We start from the raw sequence: 21741 nt of genomic DNA, 5'->3' as shown, positions 1-21741 counted from the left end.
TGGCCTACAGGGAAGAAGTCATCTCTCTGACACAGTGGTACCAAGAAAACAACCTCTCCCTCAATGTCGCAAAAACCAAGGAACTGGTTGTGGATTACAGGAGGAATGAAGATGGGCTAGCCCCTATTGACATCAATGGATCTGGGGTTGAGAGAGTAAACAGTTTTAAATTCCTCAGCATCCACATAACCAAGGACAACACATGCTCTGTGCACACTGGCTGTATGGCGAAAAAGGCACAACAGCGCCTCTTTCACCTCAATCAGTTGAGGAAGTTTTGTATGGGCCCCCAAATCATAAGAACTTTCTACAGGGGCACAGTTGAGAGCATCCTGACTGGTACGGGAACTGTACCTCCCTTAATCGCAGGACTGCAGGGAGTGGTGTGGACAGCCCAGTGCATCTGCAGTTGTGAAGTTCCCATGATTCAGGACATTTGCAAGGACAGGTGTGTAAAAAGAACCTGTAGGATCATTGGAGACCTGAGTCACCCCAACCACAATCTATTCCAGCTGCTGCCATATAGGAAACAGTACCGCAGAATAAAAGCCAGGACCAACAGGGGACAGCTACTTCCATGGCCATTAGACTGACGAACTCACACTGATTTGTGTGTACTCTATATTATATTGACTGTTCTATATATTATAAATTATTATAATTTACTATGATTGCACATTTAACATTTAAAGATGTAATATAAAAATTTTTACTCATGTATGTGAAGGATGTAAGGAATAAAGTCAGTTCAATTCAATTAAAGCTGTCATATATGGCTTTTGTACAGAACGTACCATGCTTTATCTATAAATGGAAATACTTGATGATGTCCCAGTGTTTGTTAGCACTACTTGCACACAAACTTTACAGTTTCAGAAAAAGTTGACTCACTGAAGACTTTTGGTATGTTAGTTTATGTTTAACTAGATTGTAACGAGATGTTCACGAGATATCTTCTGAACTAACCACCCAGTGCAGGAAAAAGGAAATGCTGCATGTAGACCTTCCACTTATTTAACTCTATCAACATGTCTTTTCAGTTTTTTCTCTCTCTCATGAGTCTTCTGATCTTTTACTTTATCATGAAACTACTGTGTTAATTTTAGTGAGATTTTTGTCTTTCCATCCTATTTAGGTTCATTTGCACTTTCCTTCCCCCTTCCATTGAAACAACTACTCCTTTTTCTGTAGCCCTTTCCAGTCCAGTCCCCTCCAAAACCTCATTACTCCTGGATTTATGATTCTTGTCTGTCCCTGGCACCAGTTACCCCAGCACTGATTGCATTCATCTGACTGTGCACTAAGCTCTCATTTACCTACCTTAAAGCACTTTATCTACCTATATGTTAAAATGCTCCCTATATCAACAAAGCAACATTTAAAATGAAAAAACAAACAAACAGTTGATCCTGGAAATAATAGAAAATGCTGAAAATATCCTGCCTGTCAGCAGATATGGTGAAGCCCTATCAGACATTAATGAAACCACATCTGGATACTGCATACATTCTAGTCATCACACCATGTGATTGCATTGGAAAACGTGCAGAGCACATGCAGTGACTAGTATGTTGCCTGAAATGGTGTGTTTCAGCAATGAAGATAAACTGGATTATTTTTCTTGGAACAGAGAAAGCTGAAAACTGACATTATTCTTGTATGTAAAATAATGAGACCATAGAGCACAGCATGTGTACTTTCATTAGTGGAGACGTTGAGTACGAGAGTTAGTAAGTCAAGTTGCACTGAGATAAAAGCTTGATTATTGCATGCATTTCCGTTGGTCACACTATAGGAAGAATTGTCAACATTTTGGTGAAGATGCAGAAGAGGTTTACTAAGATGTTGCCAGGATTGGAGTGTATCAGCTATAAGAAGAGTCGTAGAGTCATACAGCATGAAAACAGGCCCACAAGGTTGGACAAATTTGGATCACTTTCTCTGGAGTGTTAGAGGCTGAGGGGTGAAGTAATAAAAGTTTATACAATTTGGAGAGACGTATGTACATAGATAGTGTAGATATTCATAATCGTTTACCCAGGATGGAAATGTCAAATCCTTTATGATTTTCAATGAGGAGGAGAGCTTAAAGAAGAATTTTAGAATTGGCTTATTTATACTGTTTTTATTGAAGAAATTATTCAATGCACACATGTGGTTGTCACTGGACAAAAATTGCGCAGCACAAGATTTTTGCACAGGCTGGTCATTACAAGTTAGTGGGAACATTAGTGTGGAGAAATGGGTTAGCGGGTGGAGCGGTTGATCAGCCTTACTGCTTGGGGAAAGTAACTGTTTTTGAGTCTGGTTGTCTTGGCATGGATTCTACTTAGCATCTTCCCTGATGAGAGTGGGACAGACAGTCCATGGATTGGGTGGGTGGGATAGTTCATGATGTTAGTAGCACGATTCTGACACATTTCTGGTTATATTTAATTGTATCTCAGTGATACTGAGAACATTAACTGAAATTCCTCCTCTGTGCAAGCATTCCTTGCAATGTGGATATTTTTAAATTTGTGATGCATGGAATTTTCAACAAAGCCCCATTTATGTAGAAAATATTCCAAAGTGCTTCTTAGAAATTTATCAAATAGAGTTTCATATCAAGTCATATCAGAAGTTAAAGAGATACACTTCGAGGAATATGTGAAAGGTACAAAATGAGGCAGTGAGGCTGAGAGATTGATAGAGAAATTGTACAGTTTAATGTTTGTATGACTATCAAATGTGGAGTCAATAGAACTTCTTCAAGAGCCCAGAATGAAAAGAATGGAGATATTGAAGGGCTCAGGACATGGCAGAGTGCAATGCCATGGAACAATTTGAAACCGCTTTACCTTGCATAACTTGGTGAACACAGAACTAAGTAATTTTCCCTGAATTAAGACTGGGTAGCAGAATTTTGAAAGCTGTCAGTAATATAGGGTACATCAGTGGTGATCTTTGTGAAAAGTGTCAGGAATGTACACTCGAATTGAGTTCTAGTATTGTATACCATTGCTCCACTTCTCATTTGCTGAATCTCTTTGTATCATATGAAAGAGGAACATGAGCAGCAACAACCTTTCTAATTATAAAAAAAGCTAATCATGAAACTGCTTAAAGTTGTGTTGTACAAAACAAAACAATTCATTTGGCATTAGCATTTATCACACTTATAGCATGTCGATTACATAATTAGCAATGGTGTATCTTTGAGCAAACAATTGAGGTTGTTGATTTAATTTCTCAGTAACAGTGGATAGTACTTTGAATTTCTATTCCCCCAATGTGTATACACTACATGGTTAAGGATGAATAACCTTCAAGATATAGATACATAGTATATATAGATAAAGGAAATCCAGAGGTATATAGTAGTGGCAACATGATTTTCTCAGAACTCCTTACGTATCAGAAGGATCAGGACTGCTACTTTAGCCCTTCAAGTACCATTTTGTAATCACATCTGCAAACTGCTGGATCATGTTCACTATTTCCTCCAAGCTGTGCAGGTGCGCAGGCAAACTGTAACTGAAATGCTCCCGCCATGTATATAGCCTTTGTTGCCATACAGCTGGAATTTTCTCTCATAATGTTATATAATTTTGAAATTATGCAAATATAATTTTGAAATGTATTCTAGTCTAAATGTAAAATATTGTGTAACTGTTATTGAATATAAATCTATAATTTTTCTAAATAATAAATGTACCACAACCTTTGAAACATTTTAGAGCTTCAGCGTATTTATGTTGTCGGTATTTCAAGTTAAAAAACAAATTGTAACAATAAGCACAGAATGGAAGTCAATAGCTCTTTGTTAATAAACTGCTGGCCTGCTGAACACTGCTGTCTAGTTTTACTTTTGCCATTGTGCATGTCAGTTGTTTTGACTGTCTGACATAATTTACTTATGTTGTGAATTGTGATTTGTGTTTGATTTGCATATTACAGAAGAAAACAGTTAAAGTGTTGACCAGTTTTCAGGCCGTGGGGGGATAAACTCTTGTTCAGAGCAATGGTTGGTTCACACAGTTTAAAAAAAAAAGTACAGGGAACATTGATTATACAGACTAGTATTCCATCTCAATCCCTGATGTCTGCTTCCCATACTCCCATGAATTATCCACTTCTAAGACCACCACTCAGTTCCGTGCACATGCTGTTACATTCACTCCCTTGTTCCTTCACACTCTGCTAGTTGTTGCCACAGGCTTTCTAATATCCTCCATTGAAGCAAGCCAGTCTGTCAGACAAGATTTCCAGAGTATTCCTTCTCCCGCACTCTCTTTCTCCCTTTCTTCATGTGACTGTCAGGTTCTTTAAAAGCCAAAAGGCCATAAGACAAAAAAAAGGCTTGTAGCTTTAAGTACTACTCTTGCTTTTATATAATACACATTACATGGCAGAATAATCATTCTAGAATAATATACAGTACCTTCTGATTTATTGTGAGAAACACTATAGAAGATTTACTCTTTTATATAAAATGGGGATGATTTGAAGTATGTTGCATTGGATATAAATATATAGTTTTGTAGTTCATATAACTCGTAGAGCACAGAAAACAGGCCCTCTGGACCACCATGTCCATGAAAACCATTAATTGTCAATCTTTATTAAATCCCTCTTACCCATTATGTTCGATGCCTTGGCAATTCAAGTACTCAAGCAGATACTTAAGTATTGTAGGAGTACCTTACTGCCACCATACTTCACAGTATATTCCAGTTTATTCCTCACATATTCCAGTGAGGAGGTGGAGTGCTCTGATCCCCTAAGACCCTCTTATTTCTCATTTTAAACCGATGCTCTCTGGTTTTGTACATCTCTGTCCTAGTATCTGCCTAACCTATTTCCTTCATAATTTTGAACAGCTTTAATTAGGTTTCCCCTCAGTTATCTCCACTCCAAGATCAACGAAAGTTTAAAAATCTTCTACAGGTTCCCAGCCATCATCTTTATCTCTCCCATATACCAAAATCTGATCAAGCTCTACGGATTTATACATTTTAACTGTGTTGAGACATCTAATACCATCTTTTTAATGATATGATCTAGCACATCCCTATCCTTCCTTTCTGAAATTTCAAACTACCTTGTTTTCCTCCTCAGAGAATGCATATGATAAACACTACTTTTGGACCTGACAGATATCCTCCATGCACAGATTGGAGCATTAGGTCCTGAATGAGCCCTGCTATTTCCCTTGTTACTTTCTTGCTCTTACATACTCTTAAGATGCCTTGGGATTTTCTTTAATCTTGTCTGTGTGTGATATTGCATGACCCCTCTTTGCCTTCTTGAATTCTTTTGATGATATGGTGAGAAGGCAGGTGTATGGGGTTGAGAGGGATCTGGGATAGCCATGATGGAATGCAGGAGCAGACTTGATGAGCTGAATGTCCTAATGCCTTGTGGTCTTATGATGTATTAACCTTAATAGTTCTGTTTAGCCTCAATATATATGGTGTTCATAGTGTTCATTATGTATATTAAAGCAACATTTGGGAGCTTCCTATTCAAACAAAAGGAAGCACCATAAGATCTAAACAAAAGTACCTCTCTACTCACTGCTTTTATAATGAAGGCTTGCCTTCCCTATAAAAATGCAGGTTTAATTTGCAAACTTTTCAGACGTGATCTGGGTGGCAGTTTTTCACACACAATGTACTGTGAGCTAAGTGATCACGTTTCACTCATGTGAATAGGGTACATCTTGTGAGAAGAGTTGGTGAGTTTATACCTATGTCTGCTACTTTCTAATTTGTTCTCTTTTAAGCTTCTGTTTTGAGGTAGCTTGTTTATAACACTTTTCAAGCAAAAAGAATCATCTTGTGAAGAAGGATTATACTTTACCATTGAAAGTATCTGGTATTGTATAATATTTGTAGGAGACATATCATATTGGTACTTTATCATGAGGCCATAGGAAAGATGACCAAATTGATGACAGTAGTTTCTGCATTGGCAATTTAAGTTGAAAGAGCGAAGAGGAGTTATTTGTGATAGGGAAGAGTGTAGCTGACGGTTTGATGCTGTTCTGATGGTATCAGTGTGAGCTCAGAAGACCGTGTTGCCTACCGGGGCACAGATTAAGGACATATCCTTAGGGTTGGAGAAGAATGTGGAAGTGATCCACAAGGGAACTAACGATATAAATGAGACTAAAGTTCTCAATAGCTACCTGAACACTGTGCAAGTTTACATCAGATCGCTGAATGTCAGATTTAAGTGCATGGCTCAAAGATAGGGTTTCAACTGGTATTGATAATGGGGTAAGAGGAAACTTTTCAGCTAGGATGAGTTTTGCTGCCTAGTACTTGGCTGTTGTTCTAGTAAATTGAAGAGGGCTATAAAAAGGCTTTAGAGTAAATAGTGGCATTTGGAGTTGTCAAATGGTGCTGGTAATGTAGGACATTGTGTCAAATCAAAAAATTAGAGAGGACTTAATTTACATACAGACAGGCAAACCAAATTAGCAGTAATGGTTTGGGGGACAAATCCATAGGACCAGGATAGCCCCCCCCCCCCATTTTGGAATGACTGTGGTGAATGCTATGGGTGGCCTGGAAACAGTAGAGAGGACAAACAAGGGGCATTCAAGTTTGGGGAATAAAATTAAATGTAGTGTTGTAAGGGGACAGCATACAGTAGTTGTGTGTTTTCTGTAGCCTTGAGCATGATTCCCATGAGGAACCAACTTAGAACATTTTTGATCCAGAATTCCAGAGTTGTGTGTGAAAGAGTTAAACTGATCATTTGGTATATAAGGGGCTTTTAAGGAAGATCTGTTATGAAGTGCCAGATTTTATATCAAGACTGAAAGCTATTTAGTTCAGTTAAGAACCAAGGACTTGCTTTTTATTAGAGCAAACTATAGAGAGATTCAAGAAGGCGACTTGCTACTTACTCAAGGGCATTTCAGGGTGAATAATAGATAATGATCATACTAGCGTAGCCTGGGTTCTGAAAAATGGATGGATTAATATAACTATATAAAACTTGAGTTGGCTTTGGTAGATTGAAAAATTGCATTAAAAAGATATGATAGGAGATGAAAAATAGCTAATGTTTAAAGAATCAACACATGATTTACAAAGATATACATATATCTTTTAAGGCAATGTTAATGAGAAGAGTTAAAGATGGCTTTAAAGAAAATAATATTAACAGGGAGAGCAGTGAGTTTGAGGATGGCAATGTTTTGCCTTTAAGTAAAGGAAGACTAGGACATTGATAAGGAAATGAAAAATGAGAACAAAAACGAAGCTTCTGTAGATATATGAAAAGGAAAAATTATCATAAATTATTATGGGTCCCTTATTGGCTGAGATTGAAGAAATCATTGGAAAAAAATACATAAAGATTAAACAAATAATTTGTATTTTTTTACAGAAGCAATGAGAAAATTGTAGAACAATAGGTCTGTAGATAATAAGATTTTTAAAAAATGGAAAAGTTAATGGGATTGAAAGCTGCTCAATACTCTTGATATCCTGCATTCCAAAGATTTAAAATCGTTAGCTATGGAGGTAGTATATCACAGGTTGTTACTAATAAACATGAGAAAAGCTGCAGATGTTTGAAATCCAAGCAACACACACTGAATGCTGGAGGAACTCAGCAGGTCAGGCAGCATCTGTGGAAATGAATAAACAGTCAAAGTTTTGTGCTGAGATCCTTCTTCAGGACTGGAAAAGCAGATATTAGAATAAAAAGGTGGGGTGGGGAAGGGAGAGGAGGATAGCTAAAAGGTGATGGGTGAAGCCAGTTGGGTAGGAAAGGTAATGAGTTGAAGAGGAATGAATCTGATAGGAGAGGGAAGTGGACCATAGAGAAAAGGAAGAAGCTGAGGACCTAGGGGAAGTAATGGACAGGTAAGAAGAGGTAAGGAGCCACAGTGGGGAATAGGAGAAGAGAGGAGTGGGAGGTTTTTTTTTTCCCTTTAAACTAGAAAGAGAAATTGATATTTATGCCATCAGATTGGAGGCTACCCAGACGGAACATAAGATGTTGCTTCTCCACCCTGAGAACGGCCTCATCATGACACGAGGCCATGGACTGACATAACAGAAAAGGAATGGAAATTGGAATGAAAATGTTTGACCGTTGTTAAGTTCTGCTTTTGACGGATGGAGTGGAGGTGTCCATGAAGCAACCCTCCAGTTTACGATAGGTTTCGCCAATGTAGAGGAAGCTGCTTTGGGAGCACTGGACATAATAGATGACCCCAGTAGATTCACAGGTGAAGTGTTTCTTCATCTGAAAGGACTCTTCGGGCTCTAAATAGAGGTGAGGGAAGAGGGGAATGGGCTCGTGGAGAACTTGGCCACTTCCAGGGATAAGTGCCAGGAAAAAGATTATTGGTGTGGGACGAATAGGCAAGGAAACCATAGCAAGTACAATCCCTGCAGACGATGGAAAGGTGAGGAGGTGAAGATGTGTTTGGTGGTTATATCCCTTCGAAGATGGTGCAAGTTGCAGAGAATGATCTGTTGAATGCAGAGACTCATGGTGTGGTTGGTAAGGACAAGGAGAACTCCATCACTGCAGGAAGATTGGGTGAGTGCAGTTGTTCAGAAAACGGTGGAGATGTGGGTGAAGGCAGTATCAATGGGGGAAGAAGGGAAACCCAGTCCTTTGAAGAAAGAGAACATCTCTGATTCATCAAGAAAGGAAAGCCTCATTCTAGGAACAGATGTGGTGGAGACAAAGGAACTTAGAGGAGACTGGGTGGGAAGAAATGGACACAAATCGAGAAAGTGGAGGGAAGTGTCAGAAATGGAGCAAATGGATTTCAGGGCAGGGTGGAAGTTGGAGGTAAAGTTGATGAAATTGACAAGCTCAACATGGGTGCATGAAGCAACACCAATGCAGTCATCAGTGTTGTAGAGGAAGAGTTGGGAAGCATTACTAGAGAAGGCTTGGAACATGGATTGTTCTATGTAGCCAACAAAAAGGCAGACATAGCTGGTGCCCATGGCTACCCCTTGAGTTTGGAGAAAGTGGGAGGAGCCGAAGGAAAATGGTTGCGACTGAGGACCAGTCTGCCCGACCAGTTCCAGTTGTCACTTCATAAATTCTGGATCACTTCGGATTGAAAAGAAATGCAGTGTAGAAGAAAGGAAGCAGAGAAAACAAGAAACTACAAACTAATTAATTTAACATCAGTAATAGAAAAATAGTAGATTCCATTATTAAGAAATCACCAAGAGCACTTGGAAAATATAAATGGGATTGCACAATGTCAATATGGAGATTATGAAAGTTTGCCAGATTAGTATTAAATGCAGAGGAATGAGAAATAAACTGTTGAAGCTGACACAATACTTGCAGGATTTGAGTACATAGGTAGATCCAAAGATGATGTTTCTCTTGGCAGGTCTAACTAGAACCAAGAGTGACAGTTGCAAAATTGGTGGTCTAGCATTCAAGGATGAGTTGAGAAATAGTATCTTTGATGTTGGTTAATCTGTGGAAATCTCAATTTAAGAGAGCAGTGAGTGGGAGCATTATTCACTCACTGTATTTAAGAGAATAATAGATTAAAAAAATTGAGTGAATGGAGAGATAATGGCCTCACACAGGAAAGCGATGCTGAGATAAATGATTAGCCAAGATCATCTTGAATAGTGGAATGGGTGATGGATAAGTGGCCTACTCATGATTCTATCTTTTATGCTCTTACCTGAGAAAGCAATTTCTTAGAAATCTCTGCTACAATTTGGCATTGGAAGTTACCAATAGCAATGTACAGATGCTTGTTAATAAAAATGTATGCTGCAATTCTACAATATGCATAACCAAGAGATACATGTGTAGCACTGGGTTAAAGGTGATATATAAACACAGATTTTCATTATTGTAATGGTAAAATACTACATAAAATTAATGCAGCCAATACATCATATTGAAATGTCTCTGTAGATTGATTACTTGGCCAGAATTCAATACTATATATATTTCATTAAATATTTATCTTGTCTCATTACAAGAAATTCCTTTGCGGCTGCTGTTTAAGTATAAATATCGTTTTCTACTCAGAACAAATTATAATGCTACATATTGAGTTGTCACAGTACATGGGGGTTATGCAACATGGTATGTATTGCCTTATTGGAATCAGATACATGGTAAATAAACAGCTTGGCCACTGTGTTACACTGAAACAATTTCACACTTGGTTACAGTCATTTACTGACTTCATTTCATGGAATAATCAGCTTATTTTTTCCACTCTACTGCTCACTTGTAATAACAAATAACTCCCTTTAGTTACAGCAGTTTTCTGGCTCAATTAATGGTTTCATTAGCCTTCTGCTTTTAAAAACTCTAATGAACAATTTGTTCCAAAAAGCTGCTTTGATGCTAAATTAAAGAGTTTAAAATGTAACAGTAACAAAAATGTCTTCACCTTGTAATATATGAACAAATAAATCAGTTCTTTCACTGTCAATGGACAGTCCTCTTTAAGAAATACCTCGTGGTCTACTGTAGCAATTGCATTTTATATATTATTGAAACAATTGCAAAATTTCTGCTGTACACTAGCTAGCTATTCATCTTGTATTATAATCTTTTCACTTGACCCTGTATTCTAATAGTTAACTAGTAATTTTAATTTTTAATTATATTTGTGACCTGAAGTGCAGAGCAATGCTGCGACTCCATCTGGAATTCAAATTCCTGCATATTTTCATTAGAGAACATTATATTTTGAAAAGGGGCTGGAAGGGAAAAATGTGATTATATTTTAGAGGCGTTAAATGTGTTTTAATATAAGTACTGGAGGCAAAGGTTTTGAGTTATTTTTGGGGTGATTGAAGCAGAAGAAAAACTGTGGCAGCAGAGACATGCATAGTGTTAAAATACGAACAAATTTAACACCCTATGTCTTGGGTATTTGGGTAGTTTTGTTTTGGCTTTTTTTAAAATCTAAGTGCTGAGTTATATAGCTATCTCCTTCCTGTGCACTGTATGGTAGATATTTGGAATAATCCCATAATTGACTATAATAGGATACACTGCATTTTATATGAACAAAAAATAGTTTGTTCTAGAGACTGTATTCCCATTTTTCAGGTGGACAATGGTAATCCCACATGATGGCAGTACAGGTTGCTCAGTTTTATAGAACATAAAACAGTACAGCAAAGTACAGACCCTTCAGCCCTTGATTTACAGTCACTTGTGCAATACCAGAGGCACGAAGTGCAAATGGCATGCAGTTCAGAGGATTACAGACTACAAGTCTACCCTGCAAGCCAGTAACCAGGATGCTTCACCCCCGAGAGGCTGAATGTCTTTTGCACCTGGTTTGATGTACAAAACAAAATGCTTGTGAGGAAGATTGCTGATATCAATGGATCTGGGGTTGAGAGGGTAAACAGCTTCAAGTTCCTCAGCATCCACATCATTGAGGACCTCGCGTGGTCTGTACACACCAGCTGTGTGGTGATAAAGGCACAACAGCACCTCTTTTGCCTCAGATGGTTGAAGAAGTTTGGTATGGGCCTCCAAATCCTAAGAACTTCCTACAGTGCACAGTTGAGAGCATCCTGTCTGGCTGCATCACTGCCTGGTATGGGAACTGTACCTCCCTCAATCGCAGGACTCTGCAGAGAGTGCTGTGGACACTCCAGCACATCTGTAGGTGTGAACTACCCATGATTTGGCAAATTTACAAAGACAGGTGTGAAAAAAGGGCTGGAAGGATGATTGGGGTCCTGAATCACCCCAACCACAATCTATTCCAGCTGCTACCATCTGGGAAATGGCACTGCCTCATAAAAGGCAGGACCAATAGGCTCCGGGACAGCTTCTTCCACCAGACCATCAGACTGATTAACTCTCACTGATTTGAGAGTATTTCTATGTTACATTGACTGTTGTATTTATTATAAATTATTATTATTTACTACGATTGCACAATGAACGTTTAGTCGGAGACATAACATAAAGAGTTTCACTCCCTGTTGTATGTGATGTAAGAAATAAAGTCAATTCAATTCCATTCAATTCACCCATCCACCCAGGGGAGCAGACACTCCATCTGTCTGAAGCTGAGGTGCAGAAGACTCTGGGCAGAATCAACCCACGCAAAGCTGCGGGGCCCAATAATATACCAGGTAGCGTTCTGAAAGACATCACAGCCCAGCTGACACAAGTGCTGACAGATACAGTGTACTCAACATCTCCCTGGAGCAATCCATTGTTCCTTCAGCTTTCAAGGTGGCAATCATCATTCCAGTGCCATCATAGGTGACAGTAACCTCCCTGTATGACTATTGTTCATTGGTATTAACGTCAACCATAATGAAATGCTTTGAGCAGCTGGTCAATGAGCACATTAAAGCCTTTTTCCCCAGCTACACTGGACCCTTTCCAGTTCATTTATCACTCAAATCGATCCATTAATGATGCAGTACCCTCTGCCCCTCACTCTGGTCCCACCTGAAAATGGTGTCTCATGTTCCAGACTGTTGTTTATAAACTTCAGTTCAGCATTCAACACAGTCATACCCCAGAAACTGGCAGGGAAACTGTCCTTGCTGGGTCTCAGCACCTCCCTCTGCAGTTGGATACTGGACTTCTTAACAATAAGGCTATAGTCAGTCGATGTGGACAAAAACAACTCTTGTCCCATTACACTGAGCTCTGGCGCTCTCAAAGGCTGTATGTTCAGCTCACTGCTGATGCATGACTATGTCACAGGGTTCAGCTCAAACTGTGTCATCAAGTTTGTGGATGACTCAACAGTGGTTGGCCTTATCAAGAAAATTTGAGAAAACAGAGTTTAGAGAGTAAGTGAAGTGGCTGGTGGATTGGTGTGAGAAGAACAACCTAAACCTGAATGTGGAGAAGACAGGAAATCATTATGGACTTAAGAAGGTGCAGACAAACTATCTCCTGCTATGAATACATGGCTCCTCCGTAGAGAGAGCTAACTGCACCGTTCCTGGGAGTTCACATCATGGATGACCTCATCTGGCCCCTTAATATCATCTGCATGTACAAGAAGGCACAGCAGCACCTCACACGCTAAGAAGATTGAGGCAAGCAAGGCTCTCACCTCCCATCTTAACTGTATAGGAGCACCATTGAGAGCGTCCTGACAAGTTGTATCTCCATCTGGTATGGGAGCAGTTGAACGTCAAACCAGAAGTCCCTACGAAGGACTGTGAGATCAGCTGAGAGAATCGTAGGAGTCTTCCTACCATCCATTGGGGACATTCATCAGGAGTGCTGCATATGCAGGGCCCTTAGTATTATTAAGGATACCACCCATCCATCCATAAAAACAATATCAGCCAAGATGAGAAACGGTTTTCTTCGCTCAGGCCAATAGGCTTCTGAACTCCTGGCCGCATCATATTCGAAGTTTCACTGGTTAATCTGTTACATATCTTACAATATTTAATATTAATTCACTTTAATTTGTTATTTATGTGTGATTCATCTGTAGATTTTATCCTTAGCTTCATAGTTATCATGTATTACAGTATATGTGTTGTGTGCTTTACACAGTGGTTTGAAGTAATGTCTCACTTTTATATACATTATATGGTTATATATATTATATACATGTATGTAGTTGAATGACAATAAACTTCACTTAACGTGATGTTGTGCTGACCTAATCTATTTTGAGATCAATCTAACCCTTCTCTCCAATTTTGTTTTCGTCCATGTGCCCATCTAAGACTCTGTTGTATGTCTCTAATGTATCTGCCTGCACCTCCACCCATGACAGTGCATGACATACGAAATAACTCCCAACAGTGATTTGCCACGGGGTGCCTTTCTTCAGTGAACTGCCCCACCCAGACAAAGGGTAAACACACACGTGGTATTCACAAAGGTTTCCCCTCATCAGAGAACCCACTCCTGTGAATTAACTATGTGACAATCATACTTTTGTATTCGCATGGAATCAAACTCACCCTTACGGGCTACTTAGAGAGAGAGTCCAAACAGTGTTCTCTTTGTTGCTAGGTTTCTTCTGTTTCAAACCTTCCTCTCCCCTCTTCTCTGCAAACTTCTTCTAGTTGCTGCAAACTTGTGAGAGCCATTTATCAATACTCTGGATTGATCTAAACTCGCCCTTTTTGGGCTACTGTAAGTTTAAACCAGCAACTGACTCACTGGTGTCTTCCATTGACCGAATCCATCTTGACTGTAACTGTGTGTGTCTGTGTGTCCTTGTAAAAAGTAAACAAGCTGCAGAGAAACCATAACATTTGTTTGTCCATCAAATAACTCCACCTCTCTCCACCATAGTAACCAAGCAACTCTGCCGTCAGCAGAAATCCAACAGTGTCTATAAGTCAGTCTTATTCACTCGGCGTTTTAAAGTGATAGTCCACAGAAAAAAATGAACCCTAGGGTTATATAACCCCTCCCCCCAAGAAAGCAAAATTTTGATCAAGGAGAATTGCTTTTTAAACTGCAGATTAGAGTATAAAGCAGTACATCTGTGATTATCATGTAGCACATTACAGAAGCATATACAAATGCTAGTTTCTATTTAATTTTTAAACTTGAGCATCCAAACAATCAATCTACCATGTTATTGTCTTTACCTTTTACACGCTTTATTATAAAATCAAATTCCTGCAAAACCAGATCATGTTGTATTCAAAATGGTGTTTTGGTCAACCACTTTCCCTTTTCCACTTCACCCCAGAACAATTAACCATCACGTGATCAACTTGCTTACCAGCTCACATAGGGTCTTCACAGACTGCCTGAACTTTACCCTGCATAGGTGCCAACTCATCACCAATGTTTTCCTTGTAAAAAGTTCCAAACAAGTTATTTGGTCCAATTCCACAACCTTTAGTTGTTTACCTTTAAATTCCAAAATATAGTTAAACAAATCAACAGGCACTGTCTTAGCAGACCACTGTTCCTTCAGCAAGGTCAAAGGTCTTGAAACCAATCCAGACTTCAATATCACCTTATTCAAAGGTTCAGAAACAACATCTTTCCCAATACCTTCAGTAAAATTTCCCCACCAGTTTTCATCTCATCACCAGATTTCAGCGCACTGTCCAATATATGTGACTGAGAATCCTCAATTTCCACTGGTACTGGGGATAACCCTTCATTCACTGACACCAATCCATCTGACACAAAAGGACTGTGTGTGTTTGTGTGTCCTTGTAAAAAGTAAACAAGCTGCAGAGAAACCATAACATTCATTTGTCCATCAAATAACTCCACCATTGTAACCAAGCAACTCTGCAGTCACCAGAAATCCAACAGTGCCTAAAAGTCAATCTCATTCTCTCGGCATTTTAAAGTGACAGTCCACAGAAAAAATGAACTTTAGGGGTATATAACAAGAACGACTCAATGGATAAGATCTTTGGTGACTGTTATTTCGTTTTCCCAGCATGGAACCTGTGGAATTCTTCATGATTGCCTTCTCTCTACATTTTAACGTGGCTTTACAAATCTCTTCCCTCATTTATTCTGTGGATTACTGAACTTTTCTAGTTTGCCATCCCTGATGTTCCAAAATGAACCATAGTAGCCTCACATGATGTAGATGTCAGTGATGCCAAACCTATAAAGCAACATCTGTATCCCTTGAATATTGAAAATTGTAGACCTGCTGAACAAGAGATTGAGTATATGTTAGAAAATGGTATTATTAGGCATTGTATTTCAGATTGGAGCTCAGCTTGTGTTATGGTACCTAAGCCAGATGGTAGTATCAGGTTTTGTACTGATTACAGAAAGGTGAATGCTATAACAAAAACAGATGCTTATCCCATCCCTAGGGTGGATAATTGTGTAGACAGCTAAGTTTCTTACAAAGATTAATCTGTTAAAAGGGTATTGGTTTGTTCCATTAACGGATAGAGGTAGAGAAATTTCTGCATTCGTTACACCTTCTGGGTTGTATGAATACAATGTTCTGCCATTTGGGATGAAAAATGCTCCAGGAACATTCCAGAGAATGATTAATTCTGTAATTCAAGGGTTAGAATACACAGATGCCTATATTGATGATTTGGTCACAGGGAATGACACATGGGAAGCCCATATCTCTGCAGTGGAAAAGCTGTTTGACAGGCTCTCAAAGGCCAGTCTTACAGTTAACCTAGCTAAGAGTGAATTTAGCCATGCTACATATCTTGGTTATGTTGTAAGTCAAGGCAGGTTGGCTCCTGTTCAGGCAAAAGTTCAGGCAATTTCTGAGGTTCCCATTCCAACTGGTAAAAAGCTCTTAGGAAATTCCTGGGAATGGTCAGATATTATCACAAGTTCTGTAAGAATTTTGCTGATGTTGCTGTACCATTGACTAACCTCCTGAAGAAGGGTGAAAAGTTTGTTTGGACAAAGCCTTGTCAGGAGGCATTTGATAAATTGAAAGCCATCTGATGTCATCAACCTGTGCTCAAGTCACCTGACTTTGCAAAGCCTTTTTCCATAGCTGTGGATGCCAGTGATGAAGCTGCAGGAGCAGTGTTACTACAAAGGGATGATTATGATGATGCTGACCATCCTGTGGCTTACTTTTCAAAGAAATTCAATGAGCATCAAAGAAATTATTCCACCATAGAGAAGGAATTATCATTTTGTTTGGCTTCACAGCATTTTGATGTTTATGTTTGCCCAGCTCAGAAATCACTTGTGGTTTATACAGATCATGATCTGTTGGTGTTCTTGAGTAAAATGAAAAACAAAAATAGAAGATTTTTGAATTGGAGTTTGATTTTGCAGGAGTATGATCTCATGATAACTCACATTAAAGGCAAGGATAGTATAACTGCCGATTGTCTTTCCAGATGTTAAGCTTGCAATGCATTCTTTTTTAACAGTGGAGTGGAATTTACTATTTGTATACACTTCTGCAGTATGTTGTATTAGTCTATAGTATGCTATATGATAACAGTAAATGTATTGTCTCACATATTGTAGTTTGCAGTTAAAATTTTGCTTTTGCAGATCAAAACTTTCCCTTTTTGGGGGAGGTGACCACAGTCCTGTTTACTGTGGGTGTCTCTTTAAAACACCTGGATGAGGCAGGACTATGATGTCAGTATAATAAGTTGTGACAGACCGCTGGGGCTTTCAGTAGAGCAGAGAGAGTGTGGAAGTTTTGGATCACAAGCTGTCAGCAGGGGCTTGCTGTGTGTAAAAAAAAAACACACACAAAGTGAGTAAAGTCTGATACTTTCCCATGCCCAAAGGATTGGGTTGATTAATGGCACACCGTGCACATTGGATGTGTGAATATCACTTCATATGATCCATATGTGGATTTTTGTTGGAGTATCCTGCAGCAACCACTTCTGTTAACCCTTAGCTGGATTCGGGTGTGCTATGTGGTAACTACTTGTGCAAAGGGATATTCCGTGACTGTCAACTTTGGGATATTTCTACATGGATTTCGGAATGACTAGATGGATAAGATCTTTGGTGACTGTTACTTCGTTTTCCCAGCATGGAACCTGTGGAATTTTTCATGATCGCCTTCTCTCTACATTGGATTTACAAATCACTCTCCTCATTTATTCTGTGGACTTTTCCTAGTTTGCCATCTTAAGACTTTAAGAACTATTCCTGTGCTTAACAGTTTGGGAGCCACACACTCATAACACAGTTAACTTCTGTTTATTTTGTTTAATTCTGTATATTTTGAGTAGATACTAATAAAGGTAGTGGTTTAACATTAAAACCTGACTCAAATTGTGGTCTATTGTTGCTGGTACATAACACTAGAATGGGATTGAATGTTTCATTCAAGAGAGACTGGATTTGTTTTCCTTGAATCAGTGGAGGCTGAGGGGGAACTTGATAGATTTGTTCAAAATTATATTAGAGATATAGATAAGGGAAGTAGTATGAATCTTTTTCCATGGGAGATATGTTTAAGACCAGAGGGCATCGATTTAAAATGTATAGTAGGAGGTTTAGAGGGGATAGAGTGACCTGCATAGAGAAGGTATGAGGAAGATGTTTCCATTCATAGGAGAATGTAGGATCTGAAGGCACAGCCTTAGAATAAAAAAACACTCTTTAGTACTGAGATGAAGAGGAATTTCTTCAGCCAGAGGGCAGTGAAACTATATAGTTCATTGCCACAGAGGATTGTGGAGGCCTAGTCATTGGATGTATTTAAGAGAGAGATTGATAGATTTTTGAGTAATAAATTACGTTAAGGGTGACAGGGAGAATGAGGTTGAAGGAAAAAAATCATCCAATTGAATAGCAGAGCAGACCTTAATGAGTTAAATGGCCTAATTCTTCTCCCATATCTTATGATCTTTTGGGTTTTGAGAAAGAATATTTTTCACCTGGAGGCTCTGTGCAATCTAGACTTAATTGCCTGAAGTAGTGGTAGAGAAAGATGCTTTCACAATTAGAAGTATCAGGACAAACATATGAACTGTCAAGGTGTGGTAGATAGTGCTATTAAACGGGATTACAAGATGGTTATTTGGTGGTCAACATGGACATGCAGGACCAAAGGGTGTATTTCTATGCTCGTTGTTTCCTTCCTTCTGTGTCACTGGGGAAACAAAAAGTTAAGCCTATTAATGAATGTTTTAGTGATGCAGATTCAGAATGAGGGGAAAACATTTTATATAGTACTGTATTTGGTTATGAACTGGAATGGTTGTGACAGTGGCAAAAAAGTGTCAACTGGGATTTTCAAAGGGGAACTATGTAGCCAAAAGAGAAAATAATGCATGGAAAGGATAAGGCAATGGAATTGATTGGATTGTTCTGCAAGGAGTCAATAAGGACACAAGGAACTGACTATTTGCATCCTTTGCCAATGATTTTATAATTAATTCATTTCAATTATCATCTTTCTGTGGATAAGATTGAGTTAGCAGTTGCATTTTATTATACCTGTACTAGAATAGCAGAAGCATCTAAAGTGCTATTAATAGCAGTTAATTCTTAAAATAGTTGCTCTCCTCAATTGAATGTTCTTCATGTTGAATACTTCAGCCTCTGTTGATCATGTTGATTGTCACTGCTGCATGTGAGTGCACTCTTACTAGATCTTCGGAATCAGCTTTAGTTCAACCTGTCCTGCTTCAGTGTTTTCCATGGACGTATAGATTAACTTGTTGAGGAACATTTTCCTCATACCTCATGTGCTTTATTTGCTGAATGCATGAAATTTAACCTGCCTTTGCTTTTCTGTTTGTTTGCACATTTTTGTCCTGATTTATGGGCATGGTAATTTGGACTCATCGGAGATTGTGAATTCAAATTTAATTCAGTAAGTATATTACCTTATTGTCCTGGACCAGAAACTGCCATCATAAACACGATCGGGAAATTATTTAAAAATCCCACATTCACATAAGTTCTTCAAGTAAGGAAGCGTGGAAGCATACCATCTCACTCAGCTTATGAATTCAGTCCTATGTGAGAGTCTTCAAGAAAACTATCCACAGGCAATAAATACTACTTTGTTAAACCAAAAGCAATTGGAGCAATTCTATTACAAATATAAAGAGAAAAGGAAGAGTTTGTTGGTGTAAGTTGGAGGCAGTGAGAAATTGTAAATGCATTGGGGAGAGAGGCTCTATTAGTCTAACTGGAGAGAGAGGGAGTGTGATAAGATCATTCTAGAAAGAAAGGGAGTGCTGATTTAGTAGTGAAAGAGGTGACCGAGTTAATGGACAAGGGAAAGGAGAAAAAGTTAAAACTGCTGTTCTTTCCATATCTTCGGCAATACTTCAGGTTTGAGGATGACTTGCTCTACTTCACTTTGTGAGTTCTGAGGTTACACATGAGGCTACAGGTAGACAAAAGGTTCAATGGGAACTACCATTTTCACTGGGTTTTTGTTTATTCCCAATGAAGCAGCTCCAGGTTCTCAGTGCCATCCCATATGTTGTCATGACTCATGAGTTCCCATGAAAGTACTGCAATTTTAAGATGAAGGGTCTCAATCCAAAATATCAACTGCCTATTTCCTTCTACAGATGTGACCTGTAGCTCTTCTTTTTTTGCATTTTTCAGGGCAGCCTTGAGAACAGTGTTAAATTTCTTCCTTTGTTTACCTGGTAATTTCTTCCCAAAATGGGCAATGTTTTCAAAAGTCTGGTCTTTGGCATATGCACAAAGCAATCTGCCCTTTGAAGCCAATTTAGAACCTCAATGCTGTGATATTAGTCTAGCACAGGGGTCGGCAACCTTTACCACTGAAAGAGCCATATGGACCCGTTTCCCACAGAAAAGAAAACACTGGGAGCCACAAAACCCGTTTGACATTTAAAATGAAATAACACTGCATACAACGTTTTTTTTTGCCTTTGTGCTATGTATAAACAAACTATAATGTGTTGCATTTATGAAATCAATGAACTCCTGCACAGAAAACGAAATTACATTTCTGCATGCAACAAAAACATTTTGAACTCCGAAAAAAAGACGTTGGATTGAAGGTTACTTTTAAGTAAAATACTCAATGTCTATTTGAGTCCTTCTTGTATTTATGAAAAACGATAACTTAAATTGTCCGCCAGCAGCAAACCAAAAATGTCAGCCAGCTGTCAACCTGAAAAATAAAAGGACTATTTCACTGTACCATGAAAAAATATGAATATACATAAATAATAGGCAATTAAAATATTTATCATACTTGGTTAATGGGATTTCTGCTCTTGGACCTCAGCGCAGAGCGTCTGCACATCAGGGCTGTATGACATCACCTTCATCTTTACACAGGATCGCAGGCTGTCATCTGTGAGGCGTGCGCGATGTTTGTTTTTAATAAAGTTCATGTTGGAGAACACCTGCTCACATACATATGTGGATCCAAAGATCGACAGGACTCCAAGCGCATACTTTTTAATGTTTACATAAATGTCGGGGATAGCATTCCATGTTTCGAACACAAGTTTGTCCGTTTGGGGAGGTTTTCAACATCACTCCATCTGAGCAAGAACGGCCTTCTGACGGGCAACATCTTCAAGGTCTGCTGTCAAGCGTCTAAACTTGGACACCCATATGTCTTTGTCGGCTGTGTCCAGTTCCATGTCAAGATCAGGTTGACTCACACCTGCCAATGCAGTCGTATTGAGTAGGGATGGATCGATGCTTAGGGGAGTGGCGGGTGTCAGGCATTGGCAGTGGTGACATATTAATAGCGATAAAAAACACGTAGCGGTGTGCTACACGCAGCGCTAAAATAACGACACGGAGTCGGTAAACAGTCAAAGATAACTTTATTCGAACTAAACAGCCTTGCTTTTAAGTCTCCCTCAACCCTCCCCCCCCCCCCCCCCCCGTGGGCACGGATGCTCCAAAAGACACGTACTCACAAACCCCCGTAGGCTATCTCCCTTAGCTGGAACGTTGGCTAATTGTGAGCTGGTTCGGATGTGCCAGGAAATGGGTCGACACAAAGTTTTATTTAGATTGTACAAGATCACCATAATCTTCAAATTTAGAATTACATTTCAAAAAGTAACAAACTAACATAAAATACATTTTAATTAAATACTCATCATTTATTTTCCAAAGCCACAGGAAGCCGCAGCACAGAGATGAAAGAGCCGCGGGTTGCCGACCCCTGATCTAGCAGGATACAGTGATGTTGATTGGCTTATTCTGCCAATGTTTGGAAATATTTTGTAGTTGTAGCATTGGTAGTATATCTCCAGTAAGGTTAGATGCTCACTGGAGGTAGTATGGAATACAGGAATTGGGGATTACTACTGCTGTGTGATAGTTTTCTCTGTGTTGAGTTTGATTTCTTGATCTTTGAGT

At 39.0% G+C, this 21741-nt stretch overlaps 1 protein-coding gene across 6 annotated transcripts in view; it reads left to right on the top strand.

Moving 5' to 3' along the window:
* Nucleotides 1-21741, top strand: part of LOC132395942 (peripheral-type benzodiazepine receptor-associated protein 1) — a 312337-nt gene that overhangs the window by 49644 nt on the left and 240952 nt on the right. The window contains exon 2 of one of the 6 annotated variants that reach the window (XM_059973161.1): nucleotides 1796-1916. The exons of the other annotated variants lie outside the window; for them this stretch is intronic. The gene's annotated coding sequence lies outside the window, so the exon portion shown is untranslated. The remainder of the gene's footprint in view (nucleotides 1-1795; nucleotides 1917-21741) is intronic. 6 annotated transcript variants of the gene reach the window in all.

Source organism: Hypanus sabinus, chromosome 6 (assembly GCF_030144855.1).
Source record: "Hypanus sabinus isolate sHypSab1 chromosome 6, sHypSab1.hap1, whole genome shotgun sequence".
Taxonomy (NCBI): domain Eukaryota; kingdom Metazoa; phylum Chordata; class Chondrichthyes; order Myliobatiformes; family Dasyatidae; genus Hypanus; species Hypanus sabinus.
Note: the sequence above shows the minus strand (reverse complement) of the source record. Positions and strands in the feature narration are given on the sequence as shown.